Source organism: Thalassophryne amazonica, chromosome 6, assembly GCF_902500255.1.
Source record: "Thalassophryne amazonica chromosome 6, fThaAma1.1, whole genome shotgun sequence".
NCBI classification, from domain to species: Eukaryota; Metazoa; Chordata; class Actinopteri; order Batrachoidiformes; family Batrachoididae; genus Thalassophryne; species Thalassophryne amazonica.
In genome coordinates this window covers 31,184,132-31,193,287 of record NC_047108.1, presented here as the reverse complement: position 1 = coordinate 31,193,287, position 9,156 = coordinate 31,184,132, and the positions used below count along the sequence as shown (strand labels likewise).

Below are 9,156 nucleotides of genomic sequence, written 5' to 3'. Positions count from 1 at the left end.
AAATCGAGAGCTTTGCCCCCCTACTCAGCTCTCTCTTCACCACGACGGTCCGATACAGCGACCGCATCACTGCAGACACTGCACCGATCCGTCTATCGATCTCACGCTCCATCCGTCCCTCACTCGTGAACAAGACCCCGAAATACTAAACTCCTCCACTTGAGGCAAGGACACTTCACCGACCTGAAGAGGGCAAAGCACCTTTTACCGTTTGAGAACCATGGCCTCGGATTTGGAGGTGCTGATTTTCATCCCGGATGCCTCACACTCGGCTGCAAACCGCCCCAGTGCACGCTGAAGGTCATTTGACGAAGCCAACAGAACCACATCGTCCACAAACAGCAGAGACGAGATTCTGTGGTTCCCAAACCAGACCCCCTCTACACCCTGGCTGCGCCTAGAAATTCTGTCCATAAAAATAATGAACAGAACCAGTGACAAAGGGCAGCCCTGGCGGAGGCCAATGTGCACTGGAAACAGGTTTGACTTTCTACCGGCAATGCGAACCAAGCTCCTGCTGCGGTCGTACAGGGACAGGATAGCCCTTAGCAAAGGGCCCCGGACCCCGTACCCCCGGAGCACTCCCCACAGGGTGCCCTGAGGGACACGGTCGAACGTCTTCTCCAGATCCACAAAACACATGTGGACTGGTTGGGCGAACTCCCATGAACCCTTGAGCACCTGATGGAGCGTGTAGAGCTGGTCCAGTGTGCTGCGACCAGGACGAAAACCACACTGCTCCTCCTGAATCCGAGGTTCGACCATCGGTCGAATTCTCCTCTCCAGTACTCTGGAATAGACCTTACCAGGGAGGCTGAGGAGTGTGATCTCCTTATAGTTGGAACACACCCTCCAGTCCCCCTTCTTAAACAGAGGGACCACCACCCCGGTCTGCCAATCCAGAGGCACTGTCCCCGATCGCCACGCGGTGTTGCAGAGGCGTGTCAGCCAAGACAGTCCCACAACATCCAGAGACTTAAGGTACTCAGGACGGATTTCATCCACCTCAGGAGCCTTGCCACCGAGGAGCTTTCTAACCACCTCGGTGACTTCTGCCTGGGTAATGGATGAGTCCGCCTCTGGGTCCCCAGTCTCTGCTTCCTCTTCGGAAGACGTGACGATGGGATTGAGGAGATCCTCGAAGTACTCCTTCCACCGCCCAGCAACATCCCCAGTCAGGGTCAACAGCTCCCCACCTGCACCGTAAACAGTGCCGGTGGAGAGCTGCCTCTGCCTCCTGAAGCGTCGGACGGTTTGCCAGAATCTCTTCGAGGCCGACCGATAGTCCTCCTCCATAGCCTCCCCGAACTCCTCCCAGACCCAAGTTTTTGCCTCTGCGACCGCACAGGCTGCGGCACGCTTGGCCTGCCGGTACCTGTCAGCTGCCTCTGGGGTACCCACCTACCAACAAAGATAAGTAGGACTCCTTCTTCAGCTTGACGGCATCCCTTACTTCCGGTGTCCACCACCGGGTTCGGGGATTGCCGCCATGACAGGCACCAGAGACCTTGCGACCACAGCTATGAGCGGCCGCATCAACAATGGAGGTGGAGAACATGGACCACTCGGACTCCATGTCTCTAACTTTCCCTGTGAATCAATAATTGGAAGAAACGATAAAGAATGTGAATTCTGATGTTGTAAATGATGATGATCAGTTTGTTTTTGATTTTGACATTGAAAGGAATGATCCAGGGAATCAGAAAAGCTATCTGGGACCTCAGAAAGCCAATTTGCAATTATAGCTTGATCTCCAAAATCAGTCTATGCAAGCGAAATTATGTTCAGTATGAGTGTTGTCATTAGTGCCACTTCGAAAATTTAATTTATGATAAGTAATTTATCCTAAACTAAATCTGTTGTTTTTTCAAACTTATGCAAAAACAAATCTTGAGGAAAAAAAATACAGTATGCGATAGTTAATAATTATGAAGAGCCTGTTCTTTCATATTTATGAATACATTTACCACATTGCAGTTGTTTTTTTAATGAGAACTCAACCTATCATTCTTTTTGAGTTCTACACATGTGGTGATACCTTATTTACACCAGGATGTTAATAAAATCAATGCTGGCTATTCTCAGAATAAAATACTTATATCCACAGTTTCAAATTGTATAAGTCAAATGGTGTCCACTTTATGGTCTTCTCAAAACATTAAAATTACTGTTCTGGATGCTCAGAATGCATCTGAGCTTATCTATAAACCGTTGGCTTCTGGGGGACTAAAGCGGCTCCCAGACCCCCGGCCTATGGGCTTCGGTCCTGCAGGCCTCGCACTTTGTTCCCCCCCAGTTTCTAGTTCTAAATTGTGCCCTTGATAACAATAGTCTTAATTCCCGGCTTCATGCGGCTTGATTCTCGGGGTGGATGTTCTCACATGGCGACCCTGAGTAAAAAAAAACAAAGGACTTTTTAGTGGGTGGAGGCAGTTTGGTAGTAATTCTTTCAAAAGAAAAAAATGTTTTGATTAAAAAATCTATTTATTGTTGCAATAAAGTAACAAAATGTATTTTGCTATATTTATTTACTTACTGACACTGATTTATTTAATTGAGCTGATTTACTGACAGATTACATAGTAAATTCCGCTGAAACAAAACAAAAATGCAAAGGATAAACGTGTAAATAATGTTCCAATACTATCAAATCGTGTGCAGAGCTGCTGTGCGATAAATAAAACTGATCATGTTCCCTCTGTTAATGATCCTCTGTGCAATAAAGTTTTGTAGAAAAAAAATCCCGGTGACCCCTGTGTGACCTTTTTTCGGGAAGTGGAGAGGCTACTCGTGGCGACGTTTCTGTTTCAGTTTTGAATTTGTTAGCAGTTTATTTCTTCTTAAGATTCTGAATAAAACAAAGAACAACAATAAAGATTTCAGCAACGTTACGCCGACCTACAAAAAGGTGAGTTTTCAGCTCGATGGTTAGCTGATGTGCAGAATCGACGTGGTTTTCTGTTTTGTTTTTTAATGTACAAGTTAAACACGGCTGTGGCGTCCTGTTCAAACATTTTTCATTTCTTTTCGCAGCGCCTGTGTTTTTAAGTTTTAGACTGTTTTAACTCATATATTGTTACTATGACCAAGTTGATTGTTTGTATGTAAATTGCTTGTATTTTATTTATTTTAACGTTCTCTTGATGTTGTTAACTTGTTTATTATGACGTTTGCTGCTGTCTTTCTTGGCCAGGTCACCCTTGTAAAAGAGGTTTCGATCTCAATGGGCTTTTTATCTGGTTAAATAAAGGTTATAATTTGTAGCTCCACTGGTGCGTTACTTATAATTCTGGCAGGTGATGTTAGGTTTTTTTCTCTCCCAGTTCATCTTCAGAATGAGCCTTGTCAGGGGCTCATGGGTCATAGTCCAGTTACAGTTGTCTTTGCAATAATAGTCGTGTGTCTAAAGCCCAAGATTTCTTAAAGGCCTGGTCACATGGCATTTAACTAAGGGCAACAAAACCCAAAATGAAACAAGGAATCTGGACTTTAGTTGGCATAATTTAACCTTCGCGCAGTTTCATTCCTGCAGCTGGCGCTTCGTCAGGATTTTTAAACTATCAAAAAATGTGAACAAATGCCTCAGAAAACCTCAATTCGTCCGTATTTCGTTTTGCTGTCATTCTTGACGGTTTCTTATTCTTTGCTTAGTTTTTGTAACGTTAGCATTTAATTAGACTTCGTTTGACCAGCTGAACATTTGCATACAGTGCAGAAGCAGGTTTGTGTGCGCTGCTGTGGAGGAGAGATGCAGCTGCTTCCTGCGCGATGGTGCTGGTGTGTGGTGTGGGACTTCTGCTGATGCGTGTGATGGGGCGAGTGCGGCTGCTGCTCATGTTGTGGTGCTGGCCAGCATGACAGCATTATTTCTCTCTCTCTCTCCCCATCCCCCCTTCTTTCTTTTCTTCTCCCTCTGTCTCGCTCTCAATGCTGAAACAAGAATCTTTAAGTTTGCTTGTGAGATTAAATGGCAATATTTTCTACGTTTTTGGGGGGGGGGGGGGGGGACAGAAGGACTCTGAACTTTATGATCTGATGTTTCCAGCCCTGACAAGGAAGCAGTGTGTCCTGCTGTACATGATCTGGAGACGTGAGTGCCATTTGCTTTACCATTTTGAGAACGGAGCGCATTTCTGCAATGAAGGAAAAAAAAAAAAGAAAATTGGTGTGTTTGGAATGTGTATTATTTTGGTGGAGTATTTAGCGTGTGTGGTGTGTGTGTGTTGTTTTTTTTTTTTGTTTTTTTTTAATTGGTGTAAGACGGAGCGTGCAGCACATCGTCAGAGTCTGAACTAGACAGTGAGGATTCTGATGATGGAGATGATCCCTCTTTTGTTCTGGACGAGCAACCAGAGCAGGCGGATCCACCAACATGCGCACAGATCTCCACAGTGGGTCGGATAGTGCACTTCTCTTTGCAGCTTCTCCAGGATTCAGGGGCTACGGAGCTCTGTTCCAGTACCGAGTCCTGGAATGCAGAGCAGGATGCAGACACACAGTGCTCCAGCAGTGGCTCTAGGCGCATTTTGTTTAAAGCATTGAGATCAACATATAGCTTCGGTTTTGTTTTGTTCCGTTTGCGCTCTTGATTCGTAGGCTATTCAGTGATGGGGAAAAGTAGAAAGCTCATTCGTCCACCTTTTCTCGACAATTTGTGACTTTTTTACATTTTCTCCTTCGTTCAGGAATTGTCGTATTCTAGAAGCACCGCAAAGCAAGACAGCACCGCGCAAGGTTGCAAATCCGTTCTACCGAGAGGAAGCTCTGTCATGAGAGAGAGAGAGGGAGACACAGAGAGTGAGAGAGAGACAGTATGTTTCCCATGTCAATGAAGCTACATTGAAATTGAATTGAGAGACAAAGTACATCTTACTGTTTATTTTTTTGCTCTATATAACACTTGCTTTGACAATGTAAACATATTTACCGTGTCAATAAAGCTCCACTGAAATGAGAGAGAGAGACGTGAACCTAAAACAGGAGATTAAACTGCTGTCACTTTTTCTCTGTATACTTTTTTTTTCTTTTCTTTTTTTTTCAAACGACCTTTTTCCAAGGCCATTTCTCATCGATCAAGATTTGATTGATTTGGATATTTTTCACAGGGGTGCCCCAAAATTTGTGGACCAGTACATGTACCATTTTGAGGAAGGAGCACATTTCCAAAATGCCACAAGAAACCACCAAAAAATAAATAAAAGTACTTATTCTTCCACCAAAACATCAAATCTAGGCTTGCATCTTGTATGTACCTTCTGGCAAATTGTAGCTGAACTTTCAGGTGTCCTTTTTAAGAAAGTCATCCTCTATACCACTTCATCATGATGCTATATAGGGATACAAAATATCCTACATAAAAACCAACAATAATGATATCTGGCGTCAGAATAGTGTCGGCAGATATCCAAATTCAAGTATCGAGATCGGAAGTGAAAAAATGTGAATCGTGCATCTGTAGCTGCAAACCACAGGGTGCTGGACTGACCACAGGATGCCATGGCTGAAGCTGATATAGCACACTGCAGTCTGCCTTTGGAATATACGCTACCAGGCGGACTGGCCCACTGACGGAGGCTGGCCCTGCACCTCAGGGTGCTGGGTGACCCCCTGCTGTGGTGCAATTGCTTGTGTGGTCATCTCAATAATGGACTTTGTTTTGGATGTTCCTCTGTTTTCTGTTTCCTGCTTCTTCAGCTTTGTAACACATTTGTAAAAACCTTGTAACTGTTAGAATGGCTTAAGCAGTGGGTCACCCCTCTTGAGTCTGGTCTGCTTGAGGTTTCTTCTTCATAGTACTATACTATGTCAGTAGAGGGTTAAAGAAGTGGAGCTCGTTGAGGGACAAATTAGTCCAGAAAAAGCCACTGTTTCTGTGGTAAGACACCCACCAATGCAACAGAGAACTTTAAAAGGGTCATGCACACGTCGATGTCATTGTATTGCTGCAGAGTTACAGAGTTGTAGAAACATAAATCAGGCTTTAGTATTTTAAGGTACCACTCCACAGTGGACTTGGAAAAAAAATTGACTCAACTAAATGTAATCCTTAATGCACATCATGCATCGGCATTTATTTAAAGGCACGGTCACACAGTATACGATGATTCCTGAACGAAGGGAAGAAAGTAAAAAAAGTCACAAATCCTTGAGAAAAGGTGGACGAATGAGCTTTATCATCGAATAGCCTGCGAATCAAGAGCACAAAAGGGACAAAAGAGGAACAAAATGAAACCGAAGCTAACGTTGACCTCGATGCTTTAAATAAAACGCACCTGGAGCCACTGCTGGAGCAGTGTGTGTCTGCATCTCTACATTCCAAGACTCTGCGCTGGGACGGAGCTCAGCTGCAAATACAAGGGTGTGGTTCCTCATCCAGAACAAAAGACTGATCATCTCCTTCATCAGTCCTCACTGTCTGGTTCGAACTCTGACAACACGCTGTGTGCGCCGTCTTGCCTTAGTTTAAAAAACAAAAAAACTGAAGCAGTTGCTCAACATTCATAAGATGCCTCATTTTTACACAAAAAACACCATCACATTAACCATACACGCTAAGTACTCCACCAAAATAATACACACTGCAAACACGCCAAATATTTCTCAAATCTGTCAAATACCAAAACTCTAATCGCTATCTGTACACCCGAAATGTGTGTACGAGAGAGAGAGCTCTCTCTCTCTCGCTTTGCCTTTTTTTTTTTTTTCAAAACCCTGCTGTTTCTGATCACCTCGCACAGGCGCTGTGTACATGGATCAGACACACGCACGCGCTTCACCTTCTCTCCAGCTGATCACACTGGGTTAAATGAGGCTGATCGCGCTCCTGCAAAGCCCCACTGCTGCAAACAAATACACAGCCATCAAAGATCGTGTCAGCTGTCAGCATCTCCACAGAAACAAATGAGGATGATGGCACTCCTGTGAAGCCCCCCCCCCCCCCCCCCCCCCGGCTACAAACAAGTACGCTGTGATGAAGGACCACTTCCTCAAAACTTTTGAACTGTCAGACACTTGAAAGGGTCAGCAGGCTCTTCTCTCTACATGGGCTGGAGGACAGTAAGCCAGTCAGAGTTCATGGACAGAATGCTGCAACTCTGGCCGGACTTTTTCAGCAGCAACTCTCTCCTCATGTGTGCGCAGCGCTGGAAGAACACCACGATCACAGACTGCCATGCGCTAATGGAGAGGCCGGCAAGACCACGGCAGCACTCACCACATCACATGCAGCGGCAGAAGCCCCACATCACACACCAGCTCCTCCACAAAAGCACTCACAAACCGGCTTATGTGCTGTGTGAAAACATTCAGCTGGTTGAACGAAGTCAAACCAAATGCTGATGTTGCAAAAACTAAGCAAACGATAAAAAAAAAAAACGCCAAGAACTACAGCAAAACAACATATGGATGAATTGAGGTTTTCGGCGGCATTCGTTCAAATTTTTCAACAGCTTAAAAATCCTGATGAAGCGCCAGCTGCAGATTTCTTGTTTTGTTTGGGCTTCGTTGCCCTTCATTAAGTGCCCGGTCACACGGCACATTTTTTTTTTTTTTTTTTTTTTTTTTTTTTTTTTTTCTTTTCCAGACGAAGTTTTGACTTGGTCATGAAATGAGACAGGCTCCTATTCCAGGTCAGGCATTTAATCTAGGAAATAATTAAGCCTAATTGGTGCTGTGGGTTCCCTGTAGATTGTCAGCACCTCCTGACTGTAACTAATCTGTGATATATACGTATAACAGATTTTGTCGATTTTATAATTCAAATGGTTTTGATTTTAACGAACAAAATTCACTGGTCCAATTGAATCATTATATGCAAGTTTTACTGTATAACTACTGTTTCTGAGAACTACTTCACATCTGTGTTTCATGGAGTCGACCAACATCTGGCACCTGTGTACAGGTATTCCAACCCAAGACCATTGGACTACATTTCACAATAAGCCAGTTCAGCATCTCAGCATCTCCTGTGCATACAGGGGCGGGTCAAAATGCACCACTTCCTAAATCACACGATAAGCGCTAACAACAGTATAAATATTAACAATTTTGAGTGCTGGAAAATCAATGTTTTGAAAGAATTTTGCAAAACATGGGGCTACCAATTAGGTGTGTAGCAGAATAAATAACTTGGCCTATTTTATACACAAGTAGAAATTGAGCCAGGTGAAAGACAGAGTGACAGTTAAAACCAGTTGATGGTAAGTATGTCCTCAGAATATGCAACTGCTATTGTGTTTCTGTATTCTCAAAAAGCGATGGACTATAAGCATTTCCGGAGGACAGTTTTTGACAGGCGGAGTGTTACACCCCAATATTAAAGACATTTGAGTGATTTAGGTACATATCCTTTTGTGGCATCACAGATAGCGATGACCTCTTTCAAACAGAAAATTGTTATTCACGTCACACTGATGCTTGAGTATGAAATGCACTCTTATTTCCAGAGAGGACATTTTTGACAGACAAGACATTTTAGTTTTGAATGCCTGTTTCCCCATGGGGCAATGATCCTGGGAGTTAGTTTGTTATACAGTAGGCTTTGATAGGGAAATTAGTCCATTCAGTGGTTACCTACTTAATAAATAATACTTCTGGCATCCTGTCCTGGGTGTACCCCACCTCATGCTCTGACTGCTGGGATAGGCTCCAGCCCCCCGCATTCCTTAATTGGACTAAGCGGTTGAAGATGTGTGTGTGTAAGTGAGTTCTGGCAGCCCGTCAAAATCAGACATCATGGAAATGACAGATATTTTGGTAAAAACTGGTATAATTAGAGTTCTGCTGGTAAACAAATGGGGATATCAAACCAAATGACCATTGCTGCTGATAGACCAGTAGTAGTTATCCATATATGGGGAAACTAAAGCCCCCATCACACGGAGCAAGAATGTGCAGGAATCAGGACGAAACGGTAAATATTATCAAAATCGGACACAGTCGGGAGGAAAACGCGTGGTCAGCCGTGTCAGAACGCATCCAGATTACCTTGTTCACACCTGCACAATGGCATCCAAAGCGTATGTGGACAACAGGTAGATGACACAGACTGCTGTCAGACAGCCATATAAGGCGCTGAAGACTGCCTGCTGTAGGATAAATAGATTGACAGTTTTGTGGTAGGACATATTTTACTTGTTTAAATACCATAATGGCACA

General features: G+C 44.0%; 1 protein-coding gene across 1 annotated transcript in view; it reads left to right on the top strand.

Annotated features, from left to right (window-relative positions):
* The first annotated feature begins 2,771 nt into the window (after positions 1–2,771).
* The window catches only part of c6h1orf174 (chromosome 6 C1orf174 homolog), a 20,436-nt gene continuing 14,051 nt past the window's right edge, over positions 2,772–9,156 (top strand). Inside the window, exon 1 of the mRNA XM_034171924.1 lies at positions 2,772–2,908. The gene's annotated coding sequence lies outside the window, so the exon portion shown is untranslated. The remainder of the gene's footprint in view (positions 2,909–9,156) is intronic.